Source organism: Pleurodeles waltl, chromosome 1_1 (assembly GCF_031143425.1).
Source record: "Pleurodeles waltl isolate 20211129_DDA chromosome 1_1, aPleWal1.hap1.20221129, whole genome shotgun sequence".
NCBI classification, from domain to species: domain Eukaryota; kingdom Metazoa; phylum Chordata; class Amphibia; order Caudata; family Salamandridae; genus Pleurodeles; species Pleurodeles waltl.
Genome location: NC_090436.1, coordinates 716,206,109 through 716,225,247, shown reverse-complemented (window position 1 = coordinate 716,225,247; position 19,139 = coordinate 716,206,109).

The window sequence follows — 19,139 nt, the reverse complement described above, 5'->3', positions numbered from 1 at the left end:
ATCCATCCAGCTATGAAAATATGACTGACAATTTTATATCTTTTCTTCTAGGTACCAACTGCGCTGATTATAGATATTCTCATTTAGATAGTTTTGTTTCCAAATTAATGTTTTCTCTAAATTGGTTTTCGCATGAAGACCCACATGCTGATGCTAATCTTGGTTAGGTAGGCTGTTAAGGGTGACGCTGACAGTGACAATTGACTGATGAACTAAACTACTGAACTTCACTATTAATGCTGATATTCTTAGCTTATGGAATTGCATTTTCGCTTATGTTTTCTTCAAGTGATGATGTTTTCTATTAATGAATTAATAAATTGAGTGGAATAAATAAAGATTTAACTAACAGATGATTTAGAATTGTAATCAATAGGGAAATAAAATCGTTAGCTCCTTTCTGAGTTGTGGTTGTTCACGAGTAGATGATTTTGAGCTGTTTTCGCATAAGATGTTTCTTGATTATTGATGTTGATTATTAGTCCAATGGTCACTGCATGACTAGGATACTCCATGCAATACAAAAGGTTCATCAGCCTATACGCGACTCCTTGTAAGTTTACTTCCTAAGGACTAGGCGTGCTAACAGATTCTTCCAGCGTTGCAAAGCTGCAGGCAGTAGCAGAAGATGACTCCATGAGGCCAGATACCATCTAGCGAGGTTGTACTTTATCGTATTTGCTACTGGGAAAAAGCTCTGAGAGGGAGAAACCTGAATCTTAGGCACAGCAGCAGAGCTAGTTGGGATGGCCTGGCAGGTTTGTTCCAGTCCTCCAGTGATTTCTGGAGCCAAAAGGATTGTAAGTCAAGGCTTTCTGGGGTGGTAGTAGAAGTCCACCCAGATCCACTGAGGAGTTCCAGGACCTCAGTGTGGGAAACTGCACCTTGTTACAGTACCCCCCACTTTTAGCCTGGTTTCTGGATGCAATTTGTACTGGAGTGCACTGGGATCCTGCTAATCAGGTTCCCAGTGCCAGTGTTCTTTTCCTAAAACATTGTAAAGGTAATTGGATACACCTTTAGCTACCACTATAAGTCCCTGGTAAAAGGTACTTAGTTACCCAGGGCATGGGGTACTAAGGGTAGGCCCCTGATAGCAGCAGCACTGACTGTGCCACCCTCCAGGACCATGGATCGAGATGCACACAGCACTGCCATAGCAGGCTGAGTGTCCTGCTGCAAACCTAAAAAACAAACGTGACATGGCACACTGTCTGTGTGCCCTGTCCTCTATACACTGCATACCATATGGGTAAGTCACCCCTCTGGCAGGCCGTCTCAGCACTACGGCAGGGTGCACTATGTTGAATGTAAGGGCATAACTTCATGAGCAATATGCCCTCACTGTGTCCTTGCTAAACCTGGGACATAGTGAGTGAACAAAGCAGCCATTTTAATATATGTGCTGGACATTGGTCAACATGTGTTTCCCAGCTACATGATAGCCACTCTGAACCCTGGGTTGTTTGGTATCACACATCTCAGAATGATAAATCCAAACTGGTGCCAGTCTTGGATTTATCCCTAAAAGTATCCAGTGGTCACCTTAGAGGTGTCCCCTGCAAAAGCTAACTCTCCTGGCATGGTTTCTGACTGGTCCTATCCTGCTTCCACCTCCAGACAGCCAATATACAAACCTTGGGGGAGAGCCCTGCCTCTCCGGTTCGTAAGACAATGCCCTTCCTGGGTGGAGGAGCTAACACCCCCTCCCTCAGGAATGTGCACTGTCCTGGCAGTGAACTTCAAAGAGCTTACCACCCTTGAAACTTGACTCCCAAGCCTGCAGCTAGCAGCAGCTGAGATCCCCCTTTGCAAACCCTCAATTTTGGTGGGAGCAAAGGCGGGAAACCTAACAAAAGGTAGGATGAGCGACCTCATCTGGCATGCACTACCCCTAAGGTGTTGCCTATGAGTTGGACCCTCTATTTCATTTTCCTCCCTCTTGGATGGAAGAAAAACAGCCAATCAGGTTTGGGGAAGTGACCCTTCCCACAGGAAGCAGGCACTAAAGTGGGTGGAGCCACCCAAAGGCAAGTGTCCCATTGAATACTACCAGGTTCCCCCTAAAATGCCCACCAAATTCATTATTTAGTGGGTACCCCTAGACCAGATGATCAGGTTTTAAAGCACAAAGAAAACCAGCCCAAAGAAGAACAAAAGCACGAGAACTATGGACCTCCTGCACACAAAAAAGGTGCCAAACCCTGCCTATTGCACCCAGGACCCGACAATCACCACTGCAGAGGAGCTGGACACTGGACTGACTTCAAGAGACCCAGAGGACCTCCAGGCTTCACATATCACCCAAGATCTCCCCTCTGAGTGGAGGCACCACTCTGCAACCAACAAAGAATCAGCAACCCAGTGAGGGTCACTTCACTGACTAGCTGATATCTCCTGAACCGGAAGCCACAGCCTGACCTAACAACACACCAATGGCCACCAGGAGAAACCCTGCAAGTTTAGTGGCACTGCACCCCCGATAGCTGGACCGTATTAATATCCTATGTACTGGTCAGCTAACATCAGACAATAAGAAAACCAGCTCCTCCAGAGCTCAAAAACAATCAGAAGGAAGCCCCAGTCGAGGGACTTCAGGAGCACCCTGGGCCTCCCACCAGAGTGCCCCCGTTATCCTGTATACAACCCTCAAAGAGGCTTAACTCCAGCTCCAAAGGACTCTGTTACACACAGCTCCTAGATCAAAAACTCACTCTGCACCCAGCCACCCAGCACCCTGCAACGAGGAACGTGCTGTGCCCCCAGGGTCCCATGCCCCTTGCGACCTAGACACCACAAGGGGTCTGCAAGGCACCACCTTTAAATCTGAAAGAACCACCCTTTTCCAAGTGGTCCCTCTTAGTGGCCCTGTATCTGCTTCAAGAGACTTTCCAACGCTGCACCAGCCGGAACCGGGAGCCTCCCAAGCCTTTCTAGCTGACACTATGTGCCCACACGATGACCTCGGCCAATCTGAAAAGCCGAAACCTGGTAACATAATTGTGCGATTTTATATGCATTTTTAAACTGACTGCCTTTTGATTCCTGTGTTGCATAATTACGCACAGAAAGGCTGCATTTATTAAAACTTTAAAAATTCATAACTCAAAAAGTATTTAGCCAACTTTGATAATCTTGGTCTTAGCATTTATATAGAGCTCTGAAGTATTTTTAGAAATTGGTCTTGAATGTGTGAGATGCATGATTGATACTGTGAGTACACCAAATGCTTTGCACTTCTCCAAGATTAGCCTAACTGCTCGACCAAGCTACCTCAAAAATTAGAGCATTAGGTGATCTAGTTTTTGCCTCAGGAAACCAACATGTGGTTTCCTGGACCCCATACACAGTGTGCCTAGTTTTGAACACTACACAGAGGGCCAGCCTCCTACACTCAGGAACAGCACTTGAGCAGTTAGGTGTCAAGACTTAATTTAACAGAGGCCACCAGCAAGGTCCTTGGCAGGTTCAGTTGGAACTCTTAAATTGGTAATCTTAAGAAAAGCCTCTTGTAGCTTGTTCAGTCCTTTAGGTCTCTTCTCATGTCTCAGACAGCAGGTTCATTCTTCTTTTGATCTTTTTCAGGTTTAGTGGTGTGATAGTGTTATGGGGGGATGCCACATTGGTTCCTGGCACCCGCTAGAGAATGGGGCTGACTCTTGGCTTCTGCCTAACCAATTGGCAAACTTTTCTCAGCATTTGCAGCATTCCCTGTGTGCCCCAGTGCAAACAATCCCACAGTCCCCTTGTGCAGAGCCTGTGTGTTCACCTCAGGGGTGTGGCCTGGGAAATGAGCAACCCCTTCTTTGTGGTCACTTCAACTTAGTTGTGGCAGCAGCTTCCTCCCCACTAGGATTGATGCCTATCTAACTGGAGGAGCAAAGGAAGAGGCTTGTCCAAGTGTTGTCTGCCTGTGACAGGTGGCCCATCTAAAATAAATTAAGCTTCTGGGCACTGTCCAAAATGTCCACCTTCAAGAGGAACAGAAAACACCTCCCCATCCCAGGCCTTTGTTTCCGCTCTAGGAGCTGTTTTTACACCTTATTCAAGGCTTGGACTCTCAGGGTACTGCAGCTGGAGGCTGGTGCAATTTAGCCAAAAGAGGTCTTGGACAGGAAAATGTAACACTCTAAAATTCCCTCTTCCCTAATATTTATTAAAAACGAGACTTCACCCTTGAATTGGGTTTAAAAAAAAAGTTAAATAATGTCATTTCTAGCTCTTTCCTAGCCACAGTTAGCATTATTAAATGTACTAGTGTATCCCAGTGTTTCTCTATGGAACAGCCAATCTTGCTACACAGAATATAGTTTTCAGGTTTTTAGTCAGATGTTTTACATTCAATTTCTACCTTCCTACTTTTAAATCCAGTGCAGTCAGCCTTTTGGACTATAAGGCCTAGTTAGGTGTAACATTAAAAGGAATGTTAAGATCTGTGAACATTGTTTATTTTGACAGGTCAAATTGTAGTACAAAAGCTGCTTCAGTCAGGCTACAATGGTAGGTCTGAAGCCATATCTACACTGCCACTGCACAGGATGACACAATAGTGCTGCAGTCCACTGGTAGCATTTAACTTACAGCCCCTCAGTTTATCTTTATCTTCTACCATACAATAGGAACTTATAGATACATTACATATGCCAATTATGGTTATGTCAATTTGAACATCTTAAAAGGGGGAGTACAGGCACTTTACTACTGGTTAAGGTAAAGTGTACAGCCCGAAAAAAGAGAATGAGCATGAATACAGGTGGTACATTACACAAAAGATGAACACTTCATATAGCCCTTTTCTTGGATATTTTGCTCACCTTGAATTTTGATGTTATTTTCATTTCAACACAGATATAAAAAATGATATAAAAGTAGAAACTATTGGCAGTTTTAAATGAACATTAGTCATCAATACATGAGTACATCTTTTTATCTAGAGAGAAGGTAGAGAATATGGTGCCTCTTTCTTCTTGGGGAACTGCTGGTGGTCCGTTTGTTTTAAAACAAAGGGGCAAAAAAAGGACACCCATTGAAATTCATCTGTGCCAGTCCAACTGAAAGCTGATATTAGTCCAGGAGAGACTACACTTGCACAAAATGGGAACACAGTTATACATTCCTGCTAAATAAGAATGCTAATATCTTGTCCAGTAAAAACTGGGCGCTCCTTGAGATTGCTGCTACCACACAGTGGCTACATACACATTTTAACCCAAACTGTATGTGCCTCATGCTACCTTTGTCTCACAATTCTTACTTCTGCACAGAAATATTACAAATATTATATAATGTAATGAAAATGAAACCATTATTTTTAAATGTGTTTTTCAGGAAAAGGCTTGATTTTATGGATTCTTCAGACTTGTATGGTTAAGCAATAATGGGGAATTAAGAATCTTCTATCCTGCTTTTTCCACAGAACCTATTCAAGCTTGGTGTTGGAAGAGGAATGGCCTGGACCATTTGTATATGGTCCCTTTGTTAGTTTGGAACGTTCATACAAACGTTCTGAGAATACCCATAGTCCAGCAGTCTCTCTCACCCCGCATTCTCTCAGTAAAGCGACCAGGCCCTGGTTTATTCAAGCACAATTTATTGTGCTGTGAGCCTATAGAAAGTGAAATCATTGCTACATAAACGTCTGTAATGATTGAGGCAGGTGCAATACATTGTTATTTAAATTCTCTTTTTAAGCCTTTTCCACCTCAAGCTGTTGTTGTTGGTGTAGTAAATGTGTGATCACACCAGTGATGCTGAGGCTGCATTGCATGAGCATGTTCTATACCCATGGTCAAAAGAGTGGTGTAGTAAGAGACAGCGATACAATGACAGGGTTAGCACTCATCGTTGAAGCGGAGACAGTTTGCCACTCAAAGGGACATGAAGCATATAGAGAGATGAGCATCGAATGGGGCAACATGGAGCCAAGATGATGAAAGGGGGCATTCAGAAGATGGGGTGAGGGCCTGCCTCACAAACATGCATGCATGGAAAGAGAGAGAGCACTCAGAGTGGATGGGATGAAAGCCTGCTGCTATCCAACCATACAGCATATGTGCTGAATTAATCTGGACTGACGCACATAGGTTTGATATAGAGCTCAGTAAACCTCTCGGGAACAAGGACATTCTTTACTCTGCCAGCTCTGATAGACAAATCTAAAACTGGTAATGTCTGTGCTACTTCCTATAAATTCTAAATTTATGTTTAGGAACTTAGGGACAGATTTAAGAAGGCCCTAGTTCCACCTTGCTCCATATTAGCGTATTTTTTTACACTAATGTGGCATTAGGTTGGCAAGAACGTTGCACGTTTTTTACAAAGTAGTGCAATGCATGCATTGTGCCACTTTGTAAACCCTTGCGCTGCATTATGACGAATCACCCATCTGCTGTATTACGATCCTATAATAGCCAATGGGGATTGTATTACGGTGGACATTATGGGGGTCATTCTGACCCTGGCGGTAAATACCGCCAGGGCGGAGGTTGGCAGTAGCACCGCCAACAGGCTGGCGGTGCACCGCCGGGCATTCTGACCGCGGCGGTACAGCCGCGGCCAGAAGCGGAAAGCCGGCGGTGTACCGCCGACTTTCCGCTGCCCATGGGAATCCGCCATGGGGATTCTGACACCGCATACCGCCATCCTGTTCCTGGCGGTTCGCCCGCCAGGAACAGGATGGCGGTATGGGGTGCCGTGGGGCCCCTGGGGGCCCCTGCAGTGCCCATGCCAATGGCATGGGCACTGCAGGGGCCCCCGTAAGAGGGCCCCACAAAGAATTTCAGTGTCTGCTTTGCAGACACTGAAATTCGCGACGGGTGCAACTGCACCCGTCGCACCTTCCCACTCCGCCGGCTCCATTCTGAGCCGGTGTCCTCGTGGGAAGGGTGTTTCCCGCTGGGCTGGCGGGTGGACTTTCGGCGGTCGCCCGCCAGCCCAGTGGGAAACCCAGAATGACGGTCTTCTGGCGGTTTCCGCTTGGCGGGCGGCTACCGCCGCCCGCCAAGCTTAGAATCACCCCCTATATCTGTCACATTTGTGATAGAGTATTCCCTCTGACAAGACCTAAATCAGGCTCTGTGTGTGCTGCAGAATTTTGCAAATGCAGAAAGAGGAAAAAACAAGGATAAATATATATATTTCTCCTTGTGGCGATTCCCCTGGGATGGCGTGCCATTTAGATGCATTCCTAGGTTTCCTAGTGTTATTAAATAAGGGAATCCACTAAAAACCATGGGTGGATGCATTGGAACACCCACGGTCCACCCAATGGAACGCTTTCCTAGCGCAGAGCAACGCAAGGCTGCAACCTGCGCTGACTTGTGTTCTCCAGATTTACTATGCACGCAGAGGCACACAAGGTGATTCTTCGTGCCATTGTAAATCTCTCTTCAGGTCTTGCGTTGCCATTGAATCACCTTGCGCAGGGGCAACACAATCCCTTGATGTATTTGTAGCCCCAAATACTTAAGAATGGGTAACGCAGGGAGCAGAGGTCTGTTTCTATCCAGTGAATGCACAACAGTTCCCTTTATTGCTTTTGCACCCTTTACTCGTGCTGTGAACATCTGTGCAGACAACAGAATCCAAAAACTAGCCAATTTATGCCAAAATTTTGAGCACGAAGCAGGCACTCAGCTCCTTCTTTCTAAGTAGATATATATTTTTCACTAGTAATCGCCGGCTGCAAACAACAGCAAAGCATTTTCTTTAGGAGTTTCTCTTCACTTCCTTTAGCCTGCGCTGCTCCAGACAGACTTGGCTCTGTTTCCTACGGAGCTGGCCTGACCTGGCCGCTGTCTCCTGGTTTACTTTTGATGGGGCCTTCGTTACGATTCGAACTTTGATGATTCCATTAAAAGGCCTTATCTTGAAAGTTTTGTAACAGATTCTGCAGGCCCTCTCTGTGCAATGTCACATCATCCTGCAGCCTCTTTTTGTCTCGTATTTTGTGAGGGATTGTTCCTGGCACGTCTTAATTCCTTTCTGTCCAGACACAATTTCCCTCTTTTAGTTACATCAGTTATAAGATGCATTTAGCAGGACTGCCACCTACTGGTAGTTTGGTGATTTATTCCATTTAAATTTGACGTTTTAATCCATATCTGATGGAAACCAAAACTGGTGTTCTTCAGTCCCAATCCTTGGCGAGGAGCAGGTAATTCTTTTAAAATTGTTTTAAAATGCGTTAGCGCTGTTGGGTCGTATTTATCAACCCATCTATATACATACATTGTCATTTCAACTGTGAGAATCGTACACACATAGGACACATCCTATGAGAAGCACGTGCCTTATAAGTATTAGTCAAGCATTCCATTTAAAAAACACATGTTCTTACACAAAATCAGGTCATAAAAGTCGTCATACATAAAAGGGCCTCGGTCTCAATATTAAACAATGCCCTTGCAAGCTTGTGAAGAAGGGACAGATGCTCAAATAGAAAGATACCGTCGTTATTAGGAGCCTACACACTTGGTGCAGGTTAGTCAAAGGTCAGCTCAGCTGAATTTGAACATGGAATGCTTACAAGAAATCACAATCTTTACTGAGGTTTGCGCGTCAGACCTTAATAAGTAAACTTACAAGGAGATGCGAATAGGTCGATGATCCTTTTGACTGGCATTTAAGTTGTTCCCACCATAGATTCAGTACATGAAGATCAATAATGAATGATAATCAATAGCATTAGTAATCAATTGAAGTCAGTAATTATCACACATCATGACCACACATCATGAATAATCACACATTTTAGTAAAAGTTAGAATATTTATTTCCCAATATTAACAATGCTAATGCCACGCAACATAATCTCAAAATCAAATGATAAACATACAGAAACATCTCTGGCTGCCCAAATCTGTGAAAGAAACGTCATCTAATCAAAGCTTGAACAATTACACATTCTAAGGTTACGGTCCAAATTAATAACAAGAACAATTATGCAAACGATATCACATACATTTAGATTCAGAAAAGGAAAGATATTGACTATTACTCCCTATAACAGACTTTCCATAGTGAGAATCCTTATCTAACACTAGATTAGCATTAGCAGTTTGGGCTTCATGCAAAACATTTTAGTCAACACAAATTTAGAAAACATCTAACTATGGCTCTATCAAAATAGTGCGGTTGGTACTAGAAAGAAAAAGGATAACAAAACACATGCATAACAGTATACCTCTCCAAAATTGGATCGGCAAGCTAAGATAGTCTTCGTCATCAGGACATCAGTTTGGTCAGAAAGGCATCAGGATTCAGCATCAAAGTTCAGGAAAACGCAAAGTCTTTAAGCATTAAAGTAAAGCACGTCTCTCATCAAGACGCTTAGTAAAGTAATGGCCTTTCGGCAAGAAGAAAGATGGGCAAATGTGCTGTCTTCCATCAGTGCAGTCTGGCTAAGTTACATTTCCTAAAATTACTTCCCAAGTCCATATTGGTCAAGGGATCGCATGTTCGCACTTTGTCCAATAAAACTAAAATATCAAATCTATAATTTCTACTAGTACTCGGTTCACATGCCGCTGATTGGCTCCTTTTGTCCAGTTCTCATCATCGGCTCCTCAGGTAACAATATTGTTGCAGCTTGTACTCCAGTTAGTGTCTCTATTGTTGTCCTCCTGAGAAAGTCAGTCTTACACATATTACACTTATAATGGTAAATTTTACACGAACAGCATCTTCTAGCAAGCGGGTCTCATGAGAAAGACTTTTAGATACAAGCACATTTGGTTAGCACAGTGGAATATCACAATTTCATTCTTTAAGCAAACATTTTATTAATTTGTTTAGAAATACAGCTTGACATGAGGCTGTGCAACTAGGCCAAGACCTCCGCTAAGTTAAGGCCTACAATTAATAAAGCTAACACATAATGCATACCCCTTAATATAATGTACTAATATATAAATCAAACATCAGCTCCATTTTCCATATTAATAACCCATCAATAAGTACACTTCTTGAGCATTGGCAGCCACTCACGTGGACACATTCCCAAATGCGTACGTTAATTTTCTCTAGATTACATTTTCTACGAAAATCCATTACTCAGAATAGATGAATAGTCATTAATATTTTTATTAAAACACCTACTCTAGCACTGAGAATGCAGAACCTCAGAGATAGAACTTGAGACAGCACAGTTCAGCATACTTACCAGAGGGGACGCAATGTGACAGATACCACACACCACGTCACTTACACTGAATTAAGTAAAACAACAAAACACCAAGAGAAGCAAAAGAAAAAAACCCATACGAGCAAGATATAAAACATGCAGCAGAAACAGTCAAATGGAAGTCATAGCCATCACAATATAGTTTTCAAATCTTACCGACCCTCGCGTGTAGGACAGCTTGAAGAGTTTTCAGCAAAGGTTGGTATTTCTAGTACAGATGAGATTCCAGCCAAAGTATGTGATTATGGTCTAGATGAAACTCCCAAGAAAGCCCCTTGGTTCATTTCTTCATTAGTCAAACATTTTCCACATTTATTTTAACAGTCAGCATTTCAGCTTGAAAACTTAGCATCAGAGAAACCAGAACTAGTATTTTCCTCTCACTCTTTAGCTCGATACCTCCTTTGAAAGTTGCAAGGTGAGACACAGTCAACCATTTCCCATTATTCAACAAACCTGAAGTTTTTCCCATTCACACAATCTTTGGAAATTTTACTTTTCTTTTTTTTTTAATAAATGGGGGTTACACACCTTAACCAAACACCCAACCAATAAACAGTGGATCTTAGATTCTACAATCGATTTTGCTTTTATTATTTGGCAAAACATTTAACTTTGCACAATTTACACAGATGGTCTTCAAAGGTCCCTTGAGCCACTTGGGGTTGAGTGTAGTGTTAGCAGGTCTGACATTATTTGGTATGTTATCTTTATATTATAAGGGGACGCGTTAGAGGTTCGATGGACATTTTGACTGCACTTAGAGTAAATCCCACCATAAGACTCAATTTCAATACAAATCATTAACAATATCAATCAACAATATCAATATTCTTTGGAGTCAGTAATTTCCACACACCATCACCCCTTTGGCCATGAATAACCACACATTTATATAAAAGTCAGAATGTTTATTTCCCTATATTAACAATGGTAATGTCACATAACTTAATCTCAAAATCAAATGATAAACATACAGAAACAACACTGGTTGACCAAATCTTCTAAAGAATCTCAGTTTAATCAAAGCATGTATGGGTACGTATTCTAAAATTATGGTACAACTCAATAGCAAAAATAACAGCGCAATAGAAATAGCATACATTTAGATTCAGCAAAGAAACTTCATCAACTGCTGTTAATAATTAGCAAACATCTTCTGTGAGTCTCCTAGCTAACCTTCGGATTAGAATAGCATGTTTGGGAATCATGCAAAACAATTTAGCCAACACAAATTTGGAAAAACATCTAACTATGGCGCTATGAATATCTGCGGTTGTTACCTAGAAACAAAAGACAAATTACATCAATCAATAACATTTGGCTAGTACCTCTCCTCTCCTCTCCTCTGTATGGACCAGCAAGCTGTGACAGTATTCATCAATTGGACATCTGTTCGGTCAGCATCAGCATCGGAATTAAGCAAAGAAAGTTCAAGATAGAATGCTCTAAGTAAAGGATCAAGGCAAGTGCACCTCATTGGTGAAGAAGGAAATGAGAAAGGGGGTCATTCTGACCTTGCCGGTCCATGACCGCCATGGCGGAGTGCGGCGGAAGTACCGCCAACAGGCTGGCGGTGCTTCCTTGGCGATTCTGACCGCGGCGGTAAAGCCGCGGTCGGAAAAGGGGAGCCGGCGGTTTCCCGCCGGTTTCCCGCTGGCCCAGGGAACCCGCCATGGCGGCGCTGCTTGCAGCACTGCCATGGGATTCCGACCCCCTTACCGCCAGCCTGTTTCTGGCGGTGTCCACCGCCGGAACCAGGATGGCGGGAACGGGTGCCGTGGGGCCCCTGGGGGCCCCTGCACTGCCCATGCCAATGGCATGGGCAGTACAGGGGCCCCCTAACAGGGCCCCACAAAGATTTGCACTGTCTGCTTAGCAGACAGTGAAAATCACGACGGGTGCCACTGCACCTGTTGCACCCCTTCAACTCCGCCGGCTCCATTCCGAGCCGGCTTCATTGTTGAAGGGGCTGTCCCGCTGGGCCGGCCGGCGGTCTTCCGGCGGTCGCCCGCCGGCCCAGCGGGAAAGCCGGAATGGCCGCCGCGGTCTTTTGACCGCGGTGCGGTTTTCGGTGGGAACCGCTTGTCGGGCGGCGACCGCCGACCGCCGTGGTCAGAATGACCACCAAAGTGTCAAGGATCGGAATAATCGGAATGGCGCTTCTCAACAAAAGATTAAGAAAAAATGAGCTCTCCTCCCTTTTGTGCAGTCGAACTAAGTCAAAATTCCCTAGAACTCTTCCCACATTGCAATTGGTCAAAGAATCATACATTTACATTCATTCCAATGAAAGTAGAACTTCAAGTATAAGATATAACTAGACTGTCTTTCACATGTAGATGATTGGCTCCTCTTCTCCTGTTCCCATCGTCAGACTCGTCAGGTAACTATTTTGTATCTCTCTGTCCTCCAGTCACTGCATCCTTTGTTAGCTCCTGGGAACATCACTTTCACACACACTAAACTCTACAATGTATCAATAGCTAGTACAGCATATTCTAGCAAGCAGTTCTCATGGGAAAATACAAATATTAATTTCTCTACACAGTTATTTTATGTGAATTATTTAAACAGTGCAATTCAACATGAGGCTGTGCAATTAGGCCCAAGATCTCACTAACGTAATGCCTACAATTAATAAAGCACACACATAATATGTAATCATTCATATAACATACTACTACATTAAACAAGAGCACGTCATTTCATATTAATAAGCAATTAATAAGGACACTTCATGATTACTTACGGCCACTCAAGTAGGCACATTTTCCAAGTTGTGCATTATTTTTCTATATTAATTCGAATTCTATGCAGATTCATAATTCGAAATGCATGAATATTTATTATTAAAAATTCAGCCCTCACAGTAGTGCAATGCTTCTCTCCTTTGACTAGCTCAAAAGAAGTAAAATGTGTAGTGTTGTGGAGTGCAATGGTGCACCCAAACCAAATTAGTAAAGTGTTCCTTAACACCATACCTAGCCCTAAGAGGAAGCTGAACCCCTTCCACAACAACCAATGTCAATCTCTCATCTATGCCATTCATATTTGGTGTGCAGTAAGGTAGCGCGATTATGCGAAACCCCCAAATCTTTGAACAATTTGTTTAATATGTGCAAAGTGAATTGTAACTCAATATCCAATTAAATGGAAGAAGGAATGCCTTCACGCCTAAAACAATCTGCCAAATCCTGTATCACAGCATAAGTTTCGAAACTACTCAAACACTGTAATTCCACCCATTTCAGAAACATAGTTGATCACAATTATGGCATACACTTCATCTGGGGTCCAACCCTCATAAGGCCCACGCAAATCCATAGCTAACTCCTCCCAAGGCGCAGTTGGCAATGCTCGATAAACCTCAGATATGAAGTTTTTTAAAAACTTTATCAACACAGGGCAATGCTTGCAAGACTTCACAAAACTAGAAACCTGATTATACATGTAGGGCCATGAATGCAAAGCCCTGAGCTTTTTTTGAACCGGTTTCTCCAATATTGCCGCTATGTGCCAAAGAAATGTTTTGGTAATGGACAGACTTAAATGGGACAAAACAACACCCTCTCATTAGACAATCCTGTTCCAAACATATTCTAGTTCTGTCTTTCCAAAATACTTTAAACTTCATCTCTTTCAACTATTCCCTTGAGAGAGTAATTTGACATATTCTTTTTAAAATGAAATCCTCCAGTGTTGTATTACTGCAATCTTCCTCACAAATTGTTTGTTAGACATCAACCAAGGAATCTTGATCTGAAGCTATCACATTTTCTTCCCGGTCACTTAACAAACCTTTGCAGTTACTGTGCATAACTAATCTAGAAAAGCAATCTGCTCTGTCATTTATTGAACCGGGTACATATGTCACTGTGAAATTGTCTTCGTACAATTTAGACACTAGTATAATCAGCAAGAAGTGGTGTTTCAAATACAATTGCTATCTAATAACAAAATGAGGGGTTTATGGTCTGTTCTGATGGTGAAAGGTTTTCCCCAGACATAAGAACTAAAATACTAAACACTCCAAGGCAAGTACCTCTCCAGCAATAGATAAGTCATTAGCAACTGCCTGAGACAACCTGCTGGAGGCAAAGGAAACAGTTATCTCACTATCCCCTAAGCTGAGTAAGAACACTGCCAACTCCTAACCCACTGACATTGACAATAATCATGCTCTTGATGGAATCAGAAAATTGACTCAGATGTGTGGGATTTCTAATAGCATATTTGACATTTTTAAATGCTTCCACGTGTTACTGCATCCAATTACACCCTACTTTATTCTTCAATAAACTTCTCAAAGCAGCAGCTACATGGTAAACATTCACATAAGAGTAGGAATAAACCTCAGAGTCCCAAAAATGATCTGAATTGTCCCTTATGATGAAACTTCCACACCTCTTTGGTTGCCAATGTTCACATTTTAAAGTTACAGGGTCATGGTCTCTAAGTGGCAGTGATTTTACACCCTGTCCAAGTAGGGGCCCTCACTCTAGTCAGGGGAAAGGGGTATACAGCTCAGATAACACCTGCTCACCCCCTTGGTAGTTTGGCACAAACAGTCAGGCTTACCTCAGACGCAATGTGTAAAGTATATGTATATACACACACGGTAACACAGTGAAAACACCGCACCTCAAAAGGACTCCACACCAGTTTAGAAAAAAGGCCAAAACCTATCGAAATCAAACCAAAACAACAAAAATACAACATACGCAAGTAAGGATATCAAATTTTAAAGTAAAAGGAGTCTCAATCCATAAGAAACAATGAATGTGTTGTTTTAGCACAAGGTACTTGGTATGCATCAAGAATAAAGCCAAAGGAGAGGTAATGCTTCGGAAAAGCAAGCAATGCGTTGATTACTTACTCACAAGTGAGGCCGTGCATCGATTCTTTCCCTGCCAGATAGGCAATGCATCAATTCCTTCCCCCACAGGTGAACGATGCGTTGTTTAAGGTCCCTTCCTGCTTTGTTGAAGATTTGACACCCAGGGTCGACGCGTGAAAAATTATGATGCGCTGTGCAAAGGGTCTGCATTGAGAACCAGTGCTGCGTCAATTCTCCAGGGGCTGTGTTGAATTGTCAGCCATGGGACAGGCGCAGCATAGATTTTTATGATGCTCACACAGCGGTGTGGTATTTTTCACCCACAGGTTACCAGATTCCACTTCTAAGGGTCCAAGAATTTGGCACCACTTACCAATCCAGAGCTCTCAGCTGTAGAGTTCAGGTACTGGCAAATGAAGTCTTTGATGTCCTTGAGACTTCAGAACAGGAGGCAAGCTCAGTTCAAGCCCTTGGAGAACCTTGGAAAGCAGGATGTAGAAAACAAAGTCCAGTCCTTTTACTCCTATGGCAGAACCAGTAGCAGTAGGCCAGCACAGCAAAGCAGCAGGCAGAATGGCAGGTCCTCCTCAAGCATCCAACTCTTCTGGCAGAATGTCCTCAATCCAGGAGTGTTCTAAAGTTGTGGGGTCAGCAGTCCAATACGTATACTTATTTCTGCCTTTGAAGCAGGCAAACTTCAAAGGCAAGTATTTGTAGTGCACAAGACTCTGCTTCTCCCTGTCCTGTCCCCAGATATACTCTAGAGGGCTGGAGACAGCTTCATGTAAAGACAGGCACAGCCCTATTCAGGTGCAAGTGTCAGCTCCTCCCTCCTCTCTAGCCCAGGAAGACTAATCAGGAAATGTAGGACACACCTCAGCTCTCTTTATGTGACTGTCTAGAGGGAATTCACAAAAACCCAACTGTCAGTCTGATTCAGATGTGTATTCCATAGCCGGACAGAGGCACAGAATGAATAAGCAAGGAAATGTTCACTTTCTAAAAGTGGCATTGTCAAATTTACAATCTACAACCCAACTTCACCAACAGATGTATTTTTAAATTGGGAGTTCAGAGACCCCAAACCCCCTATCTCCATCTGCTCCCGATTTGAAACTACACTTAAAAGATATTCAGGGCCATCCCCATGTTATCGTATGGGAGAGATAGGCCTTGCAATAGTGAAAAACAAATTTAGCAGTATTTCACTATCAGGACTTGTAAAACACATCAGTGCATGTCCTACCTTTCAAATACACTGCACCCTGCCCATGGAGCTACCCTGGGCCTACCTCAGGGGTGACTTATATGTAGAAAAGGGAAAGGTTTGGGTCTGGCAAATGGTTACACTTGCCGGGTGACCTGGCAGTACAGAACTGCCCACACAGACACTGAGACATGTTTACAGGCTTCTCCTATGGGTGGCACAATCAGTCCTGCGGGTCCACTATTATCATTTGATTTACAGGCCCTGGGCACACATAGTGCACTTTACTAGGGACTTACCAGTAAACCAAATATGCCAATCATGGATAAACCAATCACCAATCCAATTTTGAAAGAGAGCACTTGCACTTTAGCACTGGTCAACAGACGTGAAGTGCACAGAGTCCTAAAACCAGCAGAAACAGATCAGAAAAAATAGGAGGAAGAAGGCAACACGTTTGGGGAGAACCTTGCAAAAAGGGCCATTTCCAACAGTCCTCTTGTGAAAAAGTCCCAAGACCTTATACAAGCAATTATGCTTCTCAACAGAATCAGTATAGCCCAGGATATCAATCAGGAAAGACACCACACCCTTGATTCTTCCCAAACCAAACATGCATCCTAGTGTTTCTGGAAGCCCCATCTGGCATTATAAAGGTGGTAATATCCCAGGAATACTTAGTAAACTCTACCTGGTGATAAGCTGATTTAGGATCTTGTGTGGAAAATACAGCATAACTATCTTAGCCAATAGATCTTGGATGAGTTCTAAAAGGTGGCAAACCACAACAATATGCTTGTTGGCAGACCTGCCAGCCTTAGGGTGGTCATCCTCCAACTTTTTGCCTGCCTCTCTCCATTTTTCTGAGACTGTTTTTGCTGGTTTTAGAACTCTGCACATTTTACCACTGTTAACTAGTAATAAAGTGCATATGCTCTCGCCCTTAAACATGGTAACAATGGTTCTTCCCCATTTGGCATATTTGATTTACTTATAAGTCCCTAATAAAGTGCACTACATGTGCCAGGGCCTGGTAATTAAATACTACTAGTGGGCCTGCAGCTCAGGCTGGCCATTGCAAGGCCTGTGTGTGCTGTTCCACTGCCACTTCGACTTGGCATTTAAAAGTACTCACCAAGCCACAAACTCCCCTTTTTCTACATATAAGGCAGCGTGCTATGTAGGTAAAAGGCAGGACATGTACATATGTGTTTTATATGTCCTAGTTGTGAAAAACTCCTAAATTTGCTTCTCACTACTGTGAGGCCTTCTCCTTTCATAGCCTAGCATTAGAGCATTAGGACTGCCCTCATATAATTTTTGAATGGTAGATTCTGACCTGAAAGGGGTAACCATGTCATATTTAGAATGGCCAGAATGGTAATAGAAAATCCTGCTTATTGGTGAGGTTGGATTTAATTTACTATTTTAGAAATGCGACTTTTAAAAAGTGAGCATTTCTCTGCATTTAAAGCCATCTGTGAGTTACAGCATGTCTCCAATCAAGGCTGGGATTGAGCTTGCCTCCTGTTTCGTAGGTCTCAGGGTCAACAAAGACTTCATCAAGAAATTCCTTGTGCGTCGAAAACTTGATGCAACACCTGCAGAAATCGATGCAAAGCCTGCATTGAGGCTGCGAAATTGCCGCACAGCTGACGCGAAAAACGCAGCCCCAATTCCCGACTGGAAATTCGACGCAGCACCTACCTTGTGATGGAAAAATCGACCCATCGCCTACTGGATCGACACAGCACCTGTTCCTTCTTCCAGCGCGTCAAGGATTTTCAATGCATCATCCCTGGGTGTCAAAATACCCCCGCATCGCAGTGAGGCCCCAAGACTGCGTGCCACAAAATGACAGAACCCTTGCAGCGTGAAAGGAATGATGCAACATCAGTGCCGCATCAGAAAATCCGACGTAACACCTTATTTTTCCATGCATCTCCTCCTCTGTGGTCTCCGTGCATTGTTATTTTTGACGCATACCTGGCACTGTGTGTAACAAAGAGACAACTGTTTATTTCTAAGGATTGAGACTCTTTTACACCTTTTAAAAGTGATATTTCAACTTGTGCTTATTGGATCTTTGTTTGTTTTGACCTTATTTTATTCAGATAAACATTATCTATTTTTCTAAACCTCTGTGGTGTATTTTTGTGGTGTTTTCACTGTGTAACTGTATGACTTATTGCACAAATACTTTCCACATTGCCTTCTAAATTAATCTTGCCTGCTCAGTGCCACGCTACCAGAGGGTGGGCACAGGATGATTTGGATTGTGTTGTGACTTACCCTGACTAGGATTGTGGTCCCTACTTGAACAAAGGTGTATACCTCTGCCAACTAAAGACCCCATTTCTAACACAAAAAAATAGTTTCTTTTAACCGTTATGATCGGTGACTAATATTTTGAGGTACCAACTGGTTCAATTACATCCAACTCAGACATCTCACACAACATTTCCGACAACTGCACCACTAAATTGAAGTGAACATTTCTCAGTTAGTGGTTCACTGGGATGACATTCAGCTCAAAGACAATCTTGTGTATGAAACCCTTTAACTTTTCACATTTTTTTATGAAATAATTCCTTGTACATCAAAATTTCCAAATACTAGTCACGGCACACTGCACACTGAACATACCTCCTGTATATGTCCACACATAATGAAGGGTGCCTAGCATTGAAGTTGATTGAAATACCCATTTGGTGGGTCTAGATTGGAAGGGTAAGAGTGGAATGTGAAGTGTGATGAGGTAATAGTGATGAATCGAAAGTCAAGCAACAGGGCTTGAATTTCTGGTCAGTTGCTGGTGGTTTGATTGTCCTGCCAGATGTGTTTCCTCTGTCACTTTCAGTGTGGTTCACAGTGATGTGCACACCTGGACATCTAGACTGTGGATGTTG